The sequence below is a fragment of the Balaenoptera ricei genome, chromosome 13 (assembly GCF_028023285.1).
Source record: "Balaenoptera ricei isolate mBalRic1 chromosome 13, mBalRic1.hap2, whole genome shotgun sequence".
NCBI classification, from domain to species: Eukaryota; Metazoa; Chordata; class Mammalia; order Artiodactyla; family Balaenopteridae; genus Balaenoptera; species Balaenoptera ricei.
The window spans coordinates 13,151,598-13,169,529 of NC_082651.1; the positions used below are offsets into that span (position 1 = coordinate 13,151,598).

Consider the following 17,932-nt stretch of genomic DNA (forward strand, 5'->3'; position numbering starts at 1 on the left):
TTTCTCTCCTTTCTTAAGAAAGAAGTCCACTTTCTTTAATGTGGTACAGAAAGTATGTGTAGAACCAAAAATAAACATTATCACATTTGTTTACAACACAATCTAGTTTTTCATATTAACTTTACTATTCAAACAACAGAAAGTAGGTGGTAATTTAGGGATTGGGAAAGAGATAAAACCAAAAAGACTTTTCTAGCATGTTTATTCTACACTGTGTATAGCTGTGCTCACAAAGACAGCTTCTCCTTTTTTTTTTAAATTTATTTTATTTTTTTTATTGGAGTATAGTTGATTTACAATGTTGTGTTAGTTTCTGCTGTACAGCAAAGTGAATCAGTTATACATATACATATATCTACTCTTCTTTAGATTCTTTTCCCATATAGGTTATTACAGAGTATTGAGAAGAGTTCCCTAAGGAGCCCACCTGCCACAACTAAGACCCAGTGCAAACAAACAAACAAACAAATAAATAAATAAATATATAAGTTCCCTGTGCTATACAATACGTCCTTATTAGTTATCTTTTTTTGTTTTGGCTGCTTTGGGTCTTCGTTGTGGTGTGTAGGCTTCTCATTGTGGTGGCTTGTCTTGTTGCAGAGCACGGGCTCTAGGTGCGTGGGTTTCAGTAGTTGTGGCGCACGGGCTCAGTAGTTGTGGCGCACGGGCTTAGTTGCTCCGCGGCATGTGGGATCTTCCCGGACCAGGGATCAAACCCGTGTCCCCTGCGTTGGCAGGTGGATTCTTAACCACTGCGCCACCAGGGAAACCCAGTTATCTATTTTATATATAATAATGTGTATATATCAATCTCAATCTCCCAGTTTATCCCTCCCCACCAAGACGGCTTCTCTTACTTCTCTGCTGTGCAGGAATTCAGTTGTGTATAAAATTGAACCTGCTCAAAAGCTGGGGGAGGCTAGATATGATGGGTCCATATCTGGGTGTATTGTCATACAGGTCAAACAGTGGTGCAGCTACCAGCTCGTAATTTTTAAGGACTGCAAACAAGGCTTTCTCTTGAAGTTGAACCAAAATCAACTTCTTATGTTCCTTAGGTTTTGTAATATGTGCAGGAATCTATGGACACTGAGGAGGCTCAGAATTTGGTCTCCACCAGTTACTAGTGCGGTCATCAATGTCCCCGTCTTGCAGGACTCCATCTTGACGACCCAATAGCTCTGTCATTAAGCATTTTTGTCCGTCGACTTCATCTTCTCCTGGGTTAAGCTACCACCAGGTAATCTGAAGAAATTCTAGCTGTAGCAGCAACATGGGGTAGCCGGTGCTCAGGGACAGTCAAAACCCCTTCTACAGTCCTCCTCTTGCCAATTTTATCAAGTTCCTCCCTCATGCGCTGAAATCTGGCTGCAACAGAGCTGTACTTCTTTTTTTTTATTATTATTATTTTATTTTATAAGTAATATCTGGCCGTTTATTAACCAATGGAGTATATTGCACAACAAACTACCTCACATTTTTCAGGAAGCAAAACCACTACATTTGGAAACTAAAGACGTCACCCACTGAATTTGAACACAATTAAAATGTGCTTGAAATATTTCTTTGGGGGAGGGGACACAACATTTCCAGTCAATTAAGAGAAGCATTGTAGAGTCCAAGTCTTTTATTTTCTTTACACCCATCATGCCATGAATTCATAGGGAATGGGCTCCAACAGTTCAGACTCATTTTCATTGGTTCTCACGAAGTGTGCTTCTCTGGGCGGAGCAGGCTGGCGCTTCAGGTGAACCCAAGTACCCTTCTCTTTGGCTTCCTTCTTTTTTCTGATCATTTTCCTTCACACATTTCAGGAAGCAATCTCGGCTCTTAGAGTGCTTAATATGTTTGCTAGGCACATTACTTCTCTTGGCAAGAATCTTGCCCTTGTTCGTGTACAACGATGCCAACAGCAGGCTGGGTAATGCTGTAGACTCTTCCAGTTTTGCCATGGTAACACTTGTGGGATATTCCTTTTTAAACAGTGCCCAGTCCCTTGATGTCGACATCACCTTTCTTTTTTTTTTTTAATTTATTTTATTTAATTATTTTTGGCTGCATTGCGTCTTCGTTGCTGCACAGGGGCTTTCTCTAGTTGCGGTGAGCGGGGGCTACTCTTCGTTGTGCTGCATGGGCTTCTCATTGTGGTGGCTTGTCTTGTCGTGGAGCATGGGCTCTAGGCACGCAGGCTTCAGTAGCTGCAGCACTTGGGCTCAGTAGTTGTGGCTCGCAGGCTCTACAGCACAGGCTCAGTAGTTGTGGCGCACGGGCTTAGTTGCTCCGCGGCATGTGGGATCCTCCCGGACCAGGGCTCGAACCCGTGTCCCCTGCATTGGCAGGCGGATTCTTAACCACTGCACCACCAGGGAAGTCCCGACATCACCTTTCTTGTAGATTTGCATGTATGTGGCCAAAGGAACAACTAACTCCATGTTTTCTAAAAGGCCTAGAGAACATGTAGCGGGTGCTCCTCCTCTTTCCCTTTGTGTTGGTCATTTTGGCGAATTACTGGACGATGGTGGCTCCGACCAAAAGGCCTGAGCTGTCCTTCTCATAAAGGGGCTCTTTTGTACCAAAATGTAATTGGTGAGAGGGTACAGGTTGATGGTGTGCTCTAGGGTGAGGGGCTTGGTCTGCTGGAGGTACTTGTTGCTGACCTGGTTGAACCCCCCCTTCCCCCCCCCCCCCACACCGGGGCCAGCGGGTCTGCGAGTGATTTGTGGCACCACAGATATGCTGGCGAGCTCGGACACTGGAGGCAAGGGGAAAGGGAGAGGCTGGGAGATGTTCCCTGTGCCAGCAGAGGTTATCTGCATTCCACTGAACAGCCGCTGCCCTTCACTAACAGGAGAGCGCAAGAGCTGGTTAATACTTTTTAATTTAACTGAATCAGAGAGTGAATCAGTCTTTTGAGATCTGATGAAAATAACCTTGTGGGATCTTTTTTCATAAAAGTTCCCTATGAGATTCACTGTTGTTCTATTTCTGCCCAAAAGTTAAGCTTCTTGGTTGCAGAGTTTAGTCAATAGAGTAACGTCTTGATCTGAATATTGCAGAAAGTAATGTGTAAAATACCCCACGGAGGGAATTCCCTGGAAGTCCAATGGTTAGGACTCCCGCTTTCACTGCCCAGGGCACGGGTTCAATCCCTGGTTGGGGAACTAAGATCTCACAAGCCACGCAGGGCAGCCAAATTATAAAAAAAAAAAAAAAAAAAAAAAAAAAATCCATGGAGAGTAGCATTGTGAATTTCTCTTTGTAGTTCTGTCCATTTTCATTTATATACAGTATTTTGACTATTTAGTTAGGTTCACACAAGTTTGTATTTGTTTTATGTTCCTGGCGTAATAAACCTTTTATCATAATGGAGTAATCCTCTTTATCTCTAGTAATGCTTTTTGCATTAAATTCTATTTTGCCTGATAATAACATGGCTACATCTGCTTTCTTTCTCTTAGTTTGTCTAAATACAAGTATATCCTTTTGCATTCCTCTACTTTAGATCTTTCTGAAAATTAAACCTTTAGATATTTCTTGTCAGCAATATAACGCTGCATTTTCTATAATCCATTCTGACAATCTGTTTTTTGTTTGTTTGTTTGTTTTTTGGCCGAGTGGCTTGTGGGATCTTAGTTGCCTGACCAGGGATCGAACCCGGTCCCTGCAGTGACAGCACCGAGTCCTAACCACTGGACCGCCAGGGAGTTCCCTCTTTGTCCTTTTTAAATTAGTATTTTTAGTTATTTGTATTTTATATACTCTTTTACAATTTATATGGTAATCAGCGCTTTCTTTGGATTATTTTTTCCATCTTATTTTGGGCTTTATATTGCTTTCTTTTCTATTTTTATTCCTCTCTGGCTTCTTTGGGATCAATTAAATATTTTTTCTAATTACTTTCTTAATTTTTACAAGTATGGGACATATTTTTAGCTTAATAATTTTTACCCTGATATTTTGACATTCATATTTAACTTAGTAAAATCTAAAATGAATAGCTTTACGGTCCTTCAAACCACACCAGGATATTTGAATATATGAACCTCACTTCCTCTCCCTCTTACATGTTCATCTTGCTGTTTTAAGCCCAGTGGACAGTATTATTGTTTTACACTGTCAGTGTTCTTCATTCTTTCCTGCATCTCCGATCTTTTTTCTGGATTGCTTTCCTTCTGTCCAAAGTACATTCTTTAGAATTTCCTGAAGTTCTGTTGGGGGCACACCCTCTGCAGTCCTTCCTCGGTGTCCTTGGGGGACTGGTTCTAGGAGCCCCTGGGGATGCTCAAGTCCCTTATATAAAATGGTGTAGTACAGTGAATACAGTCGACTCCCGTATGGGCAGACTTAACTGTCGATTGAAGTACTTGTGCACAAATGACGGAGAAAGAGAATACACGGTAAGGGGAGACCTCAGGTTGTTAAATAACCAGAGACTTTCCTGCTTATTATAACTCGTGACCCGACTGCCTGAAAGATTACTCACGCCTGAAAATGAGCAAGAAGCAGTCTCCAGGAAGGTTAAAATATTCTTTAGAGGAAATTGGGCAGCTCTGAAGCATCTGCCTGTGTCTGCTGGACTCACAGTAATGCCTCAGGGCAGGTTCAGTGTGGGAGGCACAAGCTGAGCCTCAGAGGCTGAGGGTCAAGGAAGCCTGGAATGCTGGCGGTGGTGGGAGGGGGGCTTAAGGGCCAACAGGTGGGGAGACGGGAAAAGGCTGGAGGTCCCAGCTTAATTTTAGGCTGCAAGGAACAGGTTTCCTGTTTAGAAAGGCTGGGGAGGAAGTTTTACATTATAAATGCAAATATCTACAGGATGTGATCAGGCCCCAGGGCAGGAGAGAAAGCTGGGTCTTGGGAGATAGACTGAAAGGCCTGCAGAATTAACCCCTTTCATTGTTGTCACGGTCTCTTGCCCAGTCCGTCCTGAGGGAGGATAAGGGGTACCAGAAGTGAACACAAATCCCCAGAGTTTGCGTTCCAAAAGGGTTGCATGTGAATGCAGTTCCTTGTAAACACTTTTGGTTGTTCTACCCCTCCTTGTGACACTGCATGATAGTTTTTTTTAACCTAACCCTGATGTGCTCTCAGGGACCCTAATTCCACCCCAAGCCCTCTTTGACCAGAACCAGAAGGTGGGAGATTTATGCCTTGGGGCAAGACTACTGATGGCTCTGATAAGGATGCAAATAGAGCAATTTGCCAGGTCACTGACCCATACCTCATACCTGATATGCTGTTCATCTGCCTAAGGAAGACACCTGGGTACCTCTTCGTGCGAGGCAGCTGTAAACACTGGGGCTGTTCTTTGGCTGCCTTTGCGATTGTCCACCGTCTTCTGCTAGGATACATCTGGTTTGTGCTTGAAGTGGATGTGATTAAAGAGGGGTCTGAGAGGCACCTCCACCTCTGCATTCCTTCATCTTTATGGGTGGCACAACTCCCCTCCCCCCTCAGGATGTGGGATTATTTGTGACTTATGATTTTGGTCAGGGGAAGCAGGTTCAGAGGTTTCCACTTGACCTTGCCCACTGCCATAGCTCTTCCCCACAGGCTAAGGACCATGTAGGGGTTCTTCCAACTGTCAAGCATGTCCATTGCAATTCTGTATTTGTGGATTGGGGAAATGACCATCAGGTGGATCCATGGACATGGTAGACTCACTAAGGAGGCCTGGTCCAGGAGTCCATTATTACCTGGCCCCTGTAATGATGACGTTTCAAGCCTCGGGATTTTTTTTTTTTTTTTGGCTGCAACTCGAGGCTTGTGGGATCTTAGTTCCCCAACCAGGGATTGAACCTGGGCCCATGGCAGTGAAAGCGCCAAGTCCTAATGATTGGACCGCCAGGGAACTCCTAAACCTCGGGATTTCTTTCTTTCTTTCTTTTATAGTTTAGTGTTTTATTTTGAAATTTTTTTAAGTACAAAAAAAACCAGAATAAGGCAATGAATACCTATATGTTTCATCTAGATTCAATAATTGTTAACATTTTACGCATATAATTTCTCTCTCTCCATAAATATGCACATATTAATGTAATCATGACTTTTTCAGAACCATTTGAGAGTGAGTTGATGATATCATGAATCATCACTCCTGAATACTTCAGTATATGTATAGTAAGAACAAAGACATTCTCCTAGATAACCACAATACAATCGTAAAATCCCAAACCTCAGGATTTCAGTGTTAACTCAGATCCTGTATCCAACGGTCCTTGAAATATCTGGTTATGCCCCTATCCTCAGTTTCTAGTGACTTAAGCACATGACCCCCAGGTCCCTTTGGAGAAGGACCAGGGGATCATTACTAGATGTATTTGCCATGATACTGTAGGATCCTTCCATAAGCAGTCCAGCCTCCCTTTCAATCAAAGGTCTGAAAACTGGGCAGGAGATCACATTTTCTTATTGGGATGGCTGCTTTGAGCCTTTATCATCTACCCTGATTCCCTTTAGTTGTGTAAAGTAGGCTCTATCCTGCCCCGTGGGAATACTATGCTCTATTACCATCTCTGCAATTCTCTCTGGGAAGAGACTCCTCTGGCTGTCATGTATTATGTCTGTTCTTGTCATGTGTTTCAGTCATCTCACCACCTTGCTTGGGGCAGTGGAGTGTTGTCACCTGGCCTCTATTTCAGGATTCCATCACCCCCACTAGCAGAGAAGAGCAGTTCCGTCTGTAACAGCATCTCCCACTACCAGCCCCCGCCTAGAGAAGGCAGCCACTTCTGAGCTACTCCCCGATGCTGGTGGCCCTTCTCACTAGCGCATCCTTTTCGCTTGGGTAAATAGGATGTTCTCCAGGTCCTCCTGTGGGTTTTCTGTCCTCAGTAGTATATCTACTCCAGCATGCCCACTTCTCTGAGCCTTTGAGCCCTTCACCTGTTATTTGCCATGGTGGTTCTGGCAGTTCTATTTCACTTACTGGGAGCCATGGCTTTTCTAAGCTTCCATGAACCAATGAAATAGAGTATCAGCACCGTCTCCAGCTCCTTGCTAGGGTGGTAAGTTCTGTACCATATGGCAGTGCTCCCAAATCAATGAGCTCTTCTTTATCCAGCTTTATGTTTTGTCACACCTGATGCAGTACAAGACGAATCCAGTCCCGTGTCTGCTCCTGCTGGACACTTTGGCCATGACCTGCAGTTCCTTTGGTGGACAATTCCTTCCCCCCCTCTGCAGGCCCAGTATTTTCTTGTCAAGTGGCAAGCCGTCCCTAAGCAGCTGTGAAGTATCAGGCCTGGCTGAAAGAACAAGCCACTAATAAGGACCTACTGTATAGCACAGGGAAGTCTACTCAAGACTCTGTAATAACCTATACGGGAAAAGAATCTAAAAAAGGGGGGATATATGCATATGCATAACTGATTCACTTTGCTGTGCAGCAGAAACTAACACAACATTGTAAATGTTAGCCATAAGGTGTATCTGGGATCCCACTTGACCCTCTGTGAGATGGCCTCTGGCCAATAAGAATTTAAAAAAAGAAAGAACGAGCCCATTTTCAGATTAGGCAGTTTATGACTCACACAGAGAGTGAAAGTGAAAAGTCAGAGGTGCCAGATCCTTGTGGTCCTTGTGCAGGGTGACACCAAGACAAAAGGGGTCCAGCGTGGTACCATGGATGATGTCTGGTGCCCAGGCTGTGACGCAGCTAAACAGCTTAGAGCTGGCAGCCGTGCTCTAAGCAGGAGGAGGGGTGGCAGGCAGAATTCCAAGGGGGCCCCCAAGAGTCCACCCCCTGCTGTACATGCCTTCCCTGTGTAACTCCCTCCCCTTGAGTGTGGGTGCCCTCTCTCCTGGCAGAAGTGCTGTGGGCGGAGTAGGCAATCCCACACCCATAGGATGTCTGTGTTGACTTACCTTTATTCCCCACCACCGCTGGCCTGTGACACTGACCAGACAGGTAAGGTAAATGCAGATGCTGTAGAAATCACTAGCCCTGCATCTTTCAAATCTTTATGGAACTAATTTCTGCAATGTCCTCCGGGGCACAGAATTGTTCTTAGGTTATTATCTTGGCTGTAGGAGGCCCTTTCCAGGACTCCAACTGGCCATTCCTGCCATAATAGACATTATTCCTCTGGTAAGGGAAGCAAGACTGGCAAAATAGCCACAAGGTGTGTCTGGGATCCCACTTGACCTTCTGTGAGATGGACTCTGGCCAAGACTTATCTTCCTCCTGACCTGCCTAATCCTCTCTGTCCAAAGAATCCTAGTACTCCAGGGATTAGGCTCAGATAAGCACCATTATCTACAAATGTGGCTTTCAGTAAAATGAGCACAGACTGAGATTAAAGAATCCAATTCCAGATCCTCTCACTTGCTAGGTGTATACCAGGCAAGATCCTTAAGCTTCCTGAGCCTGTTTGCTCATCTGTAAATTAAAGCCAAAAATATTCTTCTGATAGTTTCTTGTTTGTGCTGCTGTGATAAAATTACCTACCAAGTGCTTTCCACACTGCCTAGAATACAGCCTAACGACCATCAATACCATTCGATTCTTCTTCTGGAAAGTGTAAAGAGGAATAGAAATGTATATTACATTTATTTGTATTTTAACAACCCATATTGTCAGTTTTTAATTATTCCTCATTTATTTCCAACTTCTGTTGTTTTTTAATAACATAGAATTTAGGGATAGGAATTTAGGATTAGGTCACCCATCACGTTGAAGGAATATTCTTACATGACAGATTGGATAGATTAAGTCCTCGAGAATCACATGAATTGATCCTTATTTTCAAATAATTGAGCTATAAGATTTATCTTTTACTTCTATGTTTATGATTCAAAACTTGTATAGATTATACTCCATTTAAAGTAGATTTATCTTTTACTTGTTAATATATAATCTCTATCCCTAGCCTAGGATTTAATTTGGAAAAGATTTTTTAAAAAATGCAGAACTCTAGAAAATGTGTGCTTATGACCATAGCTGTTAGGAATGTGAATTGGTAAAGCATTTCTGTAGAGCAGATGTTATGGCTATTTAAAACAGATTTCAGAGGGAATTCCCTGGTGGTCCAGTGGTTAGGACTCCGAGCTCTCACTGCTGAGGACCTGGGTTCAGTCCCTGGTCGGGTAACTAAGATCCCACAAGCCGTGTGATGTGGCCAAAAAACAAAACAAAACAACAACAACAAAAACCCCACAGATTTCGGGACTGCAACTTTAGAGTATATGATCCAGTGGGACTGGGGGAGGGGGCTGAAGAATCTGCATTTCTGACAAGTTCCCAGATGATGCTGGTCCTGAAGCTGCTGGACCATAGACCACACTTTGAGAACTACTGATGTAGAGAATTCTGGTAACATTTACTTAAAGCCAGAAAAATATTCATAAACTGTGACCCAGGATAAATGAAGATGAGCAGCCCCCAGCCTGCTTTGGAGGCTCTCCAGCTGACCCCCCAGGACCTGCTACAGCCCCACCTGGTCATGCAAGGCACACCCCCCAGCACCGAGGAGTGTGGCGAAGCCATGACCCCCCCAGGGCAGCCCCAGGTTCTCAGGGTGTGGCCGGGGCAGCAGAGGGGAAGGGCAGTCAGGACCACATCCCAGCTCTCTGACCCTGCTTACGTTTTTTCTATTGCACTTATCAACATATAACATATCATAGATTTGATGGGTTTATCGCATTTGTTGCCTGATCCCCTCACCTCTCATCAGAATGCAAGTTCCCTAGAGCAAGAATTTTGGTATATTTTGGCCAACAACAGTGTTTGGATCATAGCAGGTACTCAGTAAATATTGACTGACTATACCCATATGTCTGTATGTTCATAGTACTATTTCTATAAGGATGCACAAGAAAGTGGCAGCAGGCTTTCTGTGGGCAAGGGACATGGGGAAAGGAGTGGCAGTGAGCACCTCTTTCTACTGACTCTGTTCAGTCCTTTGAATTTTTCCTACCAATTGTTAAAAACAAGACGACATGCCCAAGATGGAGCTGCTCATGCTAAACCCCACGTCACCAAACTGAAACTTATTTATACTTTTGGCTCTCCCTGAAATGGAATCTTAGCCCAGCCAATCAGGAATTGCCTGACCAGCACTAGGGAGGTCAGCTGCCTAGTAGACCTCTGCCGACCCCTAAAGGGAAGTAACCTTGCAATAACCAATCTGCTTTTTTGCCCGATATAACTTCTTGTTCCTGCTCCTTTGTGCCTATACACGTTTTTCATTTTGTACAGCTACTTGGGGCTCTTTTCTATCTGCCAGATTGGGTGCTGCCTGATTTGAATCGATTTTTGCTCAAATAAATTCTTAAAAATTGTAATATGCCTCAGTTTATTTTTTAACACCACATATGTCACCTAGCTTAAAAAAAAGTTAGATCCCTATTATTGATTAGGAAGAACAAGTTGTAAGAGAAATAGGCATAATAGGAAAAAACGTAAGGAGCACACTCACACACACACTCACACACACACACACACACTTAAGTATGGTTTGGTTAGTTAACACCTGAGACAGGCTTGAAGAAAAGTTCAGTGTTCACTGATCATACTCTTCAGTGGCCTGGACCTGAGGCCCTACCCCAGGCCCTCTCCCAGGCTCACTCCAGGGGGTCCCACAGGTCCTTTCCAGCCCTTTCTCCAGGCCCACGTTATTTGCAAGTGTCAAGTAACAACAGTTAATAATTAATGAGGGAAAGAGAACCCGGCCTGGGGTTGCTTCAGGGAAAAAGAGAAAATCTCTAAGTCTAAGGAACTATAGGCCAGATGAGAATCCCGGTGTCCAAAAGGGACACAGAAGGAAACATTTAAAGAGAGAGAGAAAGGGGAGAAGCTGTGAACGAGATCTGACGTGATTTGTAAGCATCTCCGCTGGGAACCGGGAGCTGGGTTGAGGGGTTAGAAGAGAGAAGCCTCCAGGATCCTGAAGGAAGAAGGCCAGGTTGGATCTCCAGTAGAAGCAGTTGGAACTGGGAGAGTCAGGGAGAAGGACCTACTAGAGCCAAAAAGAGGGACAATAAACTGGAACTGTTCTCCCGAACAAAGCCAGGAGCGGTTTCTACCTTGGGTAACGGCTGAGCTAGTTATTTATTCCGTTAATATTTATTGGGCACATCATTGGGTCAGACCCTAGTTCAGAAAAATCATTCTCATTAAATGCAGAAGACTTAAGAGACCTGAGACTGTCTTACTGGAGACTTTGTAGGAGGCACTGATACTTTCCCCAGCCTTCCTGGCAAGGTGGCAGAAAAGCGGAAGACCTTTCCCACCTCCCAGAGGCGGGGACTCCAGGAGAGGGGCGCCTCCTTCCCTTGGGAAGCAGCTTCTGTGCTTGCCCAGCAGAGGGCAGCCGGAGCCTGGGCACCAGGATCCCAGCCACCTGCTCAGGAAACCGGACAGATTGGGTACCTATCCCTCACTGCCCACTGCAGTTTGGGCGTGATGCCCACTTGCTGGCGGCGGTGGCAGCCCTAGAGAAACAGGATGCACCAGGAGGCTGTAAAAAAATGCTGTTTTGAATTCTCCCTAAGCTGTGTCGCTTCTGCCTGGCGTATGCTCAGCCCTGGCGCCCTGCCACGCTCGCCCTCTCTAGCATGCTGGGGCGAAGGATCATTTCCTTCTCACCCCAGGGCAGCCTGCTTGCCCCGTTTCTACTCACTATTCAAAAATCTGTCTTTTCCAGGGCATAGAATCCTAGAGCCCCAGAGCTGGAAAAAAAAAACCTCGGGGGGCTGCTTGTCCAGGAGTTGCCATTTCAAATAACTTCAGAGGCAGGCGGTGAGCCTCGATTTGTGATGCCGATTTAGGGCGAGAGACGGTGGGGAATTACAGTGGCGATGGTGAACCGGAAGCCCAGCCTTGTGCAAAAGCACCTCCGTTCACTTGTTTTTCTAATTGGGAAAAAATAAAACATGGCCCTGGGCTGAGTTGGGGTCCTGACTGCCAGGTCTGCCCCTTCATCTTACAGTGAGAAACTAAGGGGCGCAAAGGGCGGGGGGAACTACTTGCCCAGGAGAGGGCCCGACTCCCTTTCTCACCCGAATCCCGTCTCTTTCGTGTTGTTTGTCCCTTGGAGGCACAGGGTCAATATCAAGCTCCAGTAGTTGGGGAGGACTTGGGCTTCCAGCTTGCGCTGCCCCGCGGCTGCTGATTAGTCTTGGATTGCTTCATTTCCTTCCTTGGCCACCGATCCCCTGTTTGGAGCAAGCAGCCTCGCCGGGAATACAGGGCACTCCTTTTCCTCGCGGTGAGTCACAGCCTCGGAGCTGACTTGCAGACAGCCTGACTCCGAGTGAGGATCCTCTCCTCCTACTGCTTTTTCCAATGAAAACCTCCAGCTGTGGCGTTCGCTTCCTCTGGCCATCTCCCCCTGGCTGTGCACTTTTATTTACTCCGGTTTTACTCCTTGACATGAGGTCCTACGGTTTTCTAAAAATCCAATCTTATATTTTTTTATTCAGGCAACCTGGCATTGCTGCCCTCTCAGGAGAATCGGCAGGCCACGGTGGGCTCGGTGGGGATGCTTCATTAGGGCACAAAACTTTCGCTTCAGCCTCCGAGTAGCAGGAACTCCCAAGTAGCAGGAATGGGGCTGTGGCCCCATTATCAGTTGTAGAGATACCTTTGGGAGCTGGGGCAAGGATTTACGCCAGCTCATTCTCACCATGACTAATCCCTTGAGGATTAGCACCAACTGACCCCATTGTCATGGAGCTCCTGCTTGCAACATCTCCCAAACTGAAGTGCAAAGATGACTAGGGTCCTGAGAATCTGGTCTCAAAAGAACATGGTCTTAAGAATATCATTTGAGTGGAGGAAATAACCTTCACTCAAATAACTTTCAATAACCTATTTATTCAAAGAAAAAGAACCAGAAAAAGGAACAAACAAACAAAAAAACCCTAATGAGATTAGTTACCTGCACGGCATAGTGGGAACAGGATTGAAAGAATAAAGGAAATGAGGGGAATGACACTTCTCTGAAATAGCTTTTTGTTCTGACTTGCCTTTGGAACCACTGTAACATTTCAAATTTCAAAAATAAATAAAAATATAATAAAACTCCTAAAGATGGGGAAAACCCTAAAATTAGATATAGAAATAAGCAAATAAAAAAGAATGTCCTTTGACTTCTGTCTTACCAATTTATAGTAAATAATAGATCCCTGTGCTATGTGTTAAACATTTTCCTATAGTTTCATTTAACTTCTGCAACATCTCTAAATTGTAGGTACTATTACTATCCTAGTTTTACAAGAGAGGAAGTTATAGCCCAGCGGCATTAAGGAAGCTCCCAAGGTCCCAGAGACTTGAACTCATATTTGTATCATATTTGCATTAGATCAGTCCTGAGATCCTATTATGTACTCAGCTCCGTGCCAGGCACAGAAGTATGAGTTAGTGTCTCTGGGTTCCAGGAATCTACAGTATCAGTGATAAACACTTAACACGATGAGGCTATAAAAATAGGGAAATGAATGAGTCCCTTATTCATAACAATTTAAAAGGATAAAGATTTTAGGAATTCTAAGTCCTCCTTGTGGGTTGGCTTCCTGGAGGAGATGAGATTTGAACCACATCTTGTAGGTAGGATTCAGGTAGGTGTAGTACATGGGCAAAGGAATTCCAGGCACCAGAACATACTGGTGGCAGAGGTGTAGAGAGGGGCTTGGTGTGTGGAGAGCCAAGGAGACGAGCCTTTGCAGAAGAATGGACAACACAGAAGGACACATTATAACTCTCCTGGGTACATCTTAAAAAGAGTTCAGGGACTTCCCTGGCCATCCAGTGGTTAAGACTCCGTGCTTCCACTTCAGGGGGCGTGGGTTCAATGCCTGGTCAGGGAACTAAGACCCCGCATGCCAAGTGGTGCAGCCAAAAAATAAATAAATAAATAAATAAAAGAGTTCAAAGTCAAGGTGAATATCATGGAAAGAAAGCAGATTCCCAGCCTCTAAAAGTTAGCCCTCTGCATTGTTAATCAACTAGACTCCAAGGAAAAAAAAAAAAGTTAGCCCTTTGGATAGCTGCATATCGATATTTGCCTAGTTGCTTTCCAATTACTGGGCTCAGAGAGATTACTAGGAAAAGGCAGACACTATATTCTGGATCTACAGACAAAAACTGTTTTTGCATAAAGGGGAAATAAAATCTTAGCTCTGTTGGTTGCTTTTGCTTTTCTCTTCCATTTCTACTTTTACAAGCAGAAAGAGAGGTCACTCCCTGTTTGCTGAGCTGAAAATCAGACCGTCAGCCCTGCTGTTGTCTTTCTCAGCCAGCTTGCAGGCAGCCCTCGAGGGGTGTAAGGAGAGGTATCAGGGGAAGGCACTGGTGCTCAGCAGGGATAATGAGAGGAAAGCAGGCTGGTAATGAGCCTGGTGGGCAGACACCAACACTGGGTCTAGCTGGACAGCAAGGCAGAAACGTTAAGAAAAGCAAAATATGGATATTCCTATCAGACTTATGAACAGTTCACTGTATTTCTAAGTTTGCATCAGGACCAATGTTCAAACCTGAAGAATCCTTGAACCAGGGACAAACGCAACATCTGGTTCTCAAGCTGCTGCCTGCCCTCCCCCAACCCCGCCCCGGCCCCTGCCCCATGTCATCCCCTTTTTGAAACAATAGGAATAATCCCACATCTCCCCCAGGGGAACATCCTCAGCTGGCCGCTTCTGATCTTTCCACTCCTGCCTGGCACCATTGCCCCTGCGTCCTTCCCCAGCACCTGCTGAGAAGCCCCTGGCCCCGGGGTGGCCACACCAACCCCTGCAGCTCTGTATTCACACCCTAACGCCCAGTTGGGAGCACTGGGACCCTGGGCAAGGCGGTGGCTCGCCAGGCGCTGGGCACACCCCTCTGTCAGTGTGGTTTTTCACATCCTGTCCTAGTGGTGTGTTTGTCTTTTCACCCCCGGATCCAGAGTTTAAGTGCAGGAACCAAGTCTTGCTTTTTTCTCTACCCTAGAACAAGATACAGTTTTTGAGAGTATTTGTTTAATAGCTGATGGATGTTTTCCCTTAAAGCAATGTTTCTTAAAACCACAACCTCAGTAAGAAATATTTTTTACATTATGATCCAATTTACACACTCATCCACACATGTATATAACTGAAACAAGAGTTTCAAGAAATAATACTTACTATGTTAGATGCGCTCTGTTATTTTCTCCTTTATTTCGTTTTATTCCTAAATGCTTTGTTGGGACTTGGCAGGTGGAAAGCCACTGTCCGAAAGCATGAAAGGAGAAGAGCTTCCCTTCCAGCCAGGATCAGATTAGGATTAAACTGTAAACAAATGAGGGCCTCAGCCAGCTCTGATGTGCAGACAAGGGTCTTGGCCTCATTATGAAGCAGAGGCCCAGGTAGGGTTAGTGGATACATGCTGGACGTCACACTCCGGGCAGTACCTGGGCCTGGGCGTGCCCTTTGCAGCTTTCTCGTTCAGTCTTTTCTATCTTTCCTTCATTCCTTTAACAGGGCCACCTCCACCTCACAAAGACTTCCTCTCACTCGGCTTGGGGCATCACCTATATTTTGTGCATACCTTTGTGATTGGTCTTATCACACTGGCCTGTGATGCAATTCCTCTTCACGCTTCGTGCGGCTGGCCGCTCACCTGGGTGCCTGGAGGGCTCCTGGCCTGGGAAAGCCACCCAACAGGACTGCCTTGTGTGAATGAGGAGAGATGAAGGACTGCTCTCAGGGAGTCCGCGGGTGTCACCTCTTCCTCATGGTTGCTGGGTCGGGAGTGGCCGAAGGCTCCGAGCTGCCGCAGGAACGGCAGGCCAGGGCAGGCTGCTACGAGCAGGGTGGCAGGAGCTGCCCAGGGGCAGTGGCTGGAATTCAACAGTGAATTTCCAAAACTCGGTTATCTCTTCACTTTGTCCAGAAACCTCACAACTGAAGAAATCAAGACGATAAATCTGGGCTTAGGGTGAACTTTGGTGCTGAGGCAGGCTCTGAGGACTGGGGTTCCTGGAGCCCTGATTACAATGGCGGGTGACCACCGACTCAGGGCCTGGCACTGAGAGTCTGAATGTGACCCAGCTCACTTGCTGCTGGTAAAGTCAACCCCGGGGCCTTGGAGCTTCCTCTGCTCTCTTGCTGTGCCTCCCTCTGAGCAGATGATGAGTATAAAATTGTGCCGGAGGGCAGTCAGTGCTGTGTCTCCACCTCCCATGCCAATGTACCAATATTCCGGGTAGCAAGTGTTTTTGGAACGGTCAGGAATGACACAGATCATGAAACATAAATAGTACATACATCACATTATGTCGGAAAATGTAAGTCACGGTTCTGCTGGTCCTGTGCTGGTGGTAACCACACATCTTCCACGCAGAAAGAAACAACAAACACAGAGCTCCGCTCCGCTCCGTAGAGGGTTCGCCACCTCAGGAAGGAACCGGGGTGAGAACATCCCAGAACATTCCAGCTGGCTGCTGCCTGTGTCTGGGCCCCAATCGCTTTGTGTCTTTGCTCTTTCAGATCCCACATGCCGTGGAGCAACTAAGCCCGTGCGCCACAACTACTGAGCCTGCGCTCTAGAGCCCGCAAGCCACAACTACTGAGCCCGCGAGCCACAACTACTGAAGCCCACGTGCCTAGAGCCCGTGCTCTGCACCAAGAGAAGCCACTGCGATGAGAAGCCCGTGCACCACAACGAAGAGCAGCCCCCGCTCGCTGCAACTAGAGGAAGCCCGCGCGCAGCAACGAAGACCCAACACAGCCAAAGATAAATAAGTAAATAAAATTTAAAAAAAAAAAAGAAAAAAAAAAGACAGGTAAAGTGGGAAGGCCTCCAGGGGAGGAGCACAGAGGGGTCTCAGCCCTGTGGTTTCCGGAAGTGACTGACACCTTCTGAGCCCCAGTTTCTTCTCGTCCTTGGAATTAGGATGACCGTACTGCACCCAGGCCTGCTGGGAGGAGGGAAACGAGGGGATATAGGTGGCAGCAGCTGAGGTTTGTGAGAAGTCGGTAACTTTCTCGGGTGACGTTGGAGCCCGTTGCCTTCCGCGTGCGGAAGGAAGGTGGTAGCGAAGAGCCAGACTAGGCCGACTGGATTTTTCCCGTGGTGAATCAGTGGAAAAGAGAGCTGGATGGACAGAGAAGGGCCCCGGCCAGCCAGAACCATCCGGAGTGTGTCCTGGCATTGGTTGTGCAGGGAGCCTTCGTGAAAGTCATGGCCTAACAGATTAGTCTGGGCACCTGTGTAGCTCGGTTGGACGTGGGGTGAGGCTGCGGGCTGGGGAGTAGGGGCGAGTGGCTGCACTGAGGGAGGAGAGAGTGAGGGGAGGGGCAGGTGTGAGAGGGTGGCCACGGGAGGACTCAAAACTGGGCTTCCCTGTGCTCTTTGTCAGCCCCCTCCCCCCTCCCTCCCCCAAGTCTTGCTCTCTGTCTTTGCCTTTCTCCTCCAGGTCCTTCTTTTTTTAACTATTCATTTATTTATTTATTTGGCTGCACCGGGTCTTAGTTGCGGCATGCAGGATCTTTAGTTGCGGCATGTAGGATCTTTAGTTGCGGCATGCGGGATCTAGTTCCCTGACCAGGGATCGAGCCCAGCCCCCTGCATCGCGAGCGCAGAGTCTTAACCACTGGACCATCAGGGAAGTCCTCCTCCTCCTTCTGTCTCCACGCCACCCCTACTCCCCACATCCGCCCTGTGTGTCCTTCTGCCGCCCAGGTCAGTGCGTATGTGAGGCTCAGCCAGTGCTTCAGACAACGCAGCTGCTGCCCAGTGGGTGCTCCCTGGGTGCAGGGGGGTCGGGCTGGCTCTGACTGGGTCATGAGCGGGAGGGGCATGCCACCCTTTCTTTAGTCTGTGAGTGAGAAAAGCTCGTGCTGGTTACACCTCACAGGAAGCTCGAGCCAAAGGGTAGCACCTGACGTCAGGTGCGGCACAGCCGGCTGGGTGAGAAGGGGAGGTGACACCTCTGGGCTGCTGAGGCCGGTGGCTCCTTCCACTCAGGGCCAA

The 17,932-nt window shown here is 46.6% G+C and overlaps 1 long non-coding RNA gene and 2 pseudogenes across 2 annotated transcripts in view; all 3 read right to left on the reverse strand.

Moving 5' to 3' along the window:
- The window catches only part of LOC132376838 (uncharacterized), a 32,412-nt gene that overhangs the window by 1,359 nt on the left and 13,121 nt on the right, over positions 1–17,932 (reverse strand). The window contains exon 3 of one of the 2 annotated variants that reach the window (XR_009506442.1): positions 15,124–16,351. The exons of the other annotated variant lie outside the window; for it this stretch is intronic. This is a non-coding gene — a long non-coding RNA (uncharacterized LOC132376838). Of the gene's footprint in view, positions 1–15,123; positions 16,352–17,932 lie in introns of those variants that run through there. 2 annotated transcript variants of the gene reach the window in all.
- On the reverse strand, positions 877–5,241 carry LOC132377264 (cleavage and polyadenylation specificity factor subunit 5-like; annotated as a pseudogene).
- LOC132376786 (large ribosomal subunit protein eL21-like) lies at positions 1,623–2,503 on the reverse strand (annotated as a pseudogene).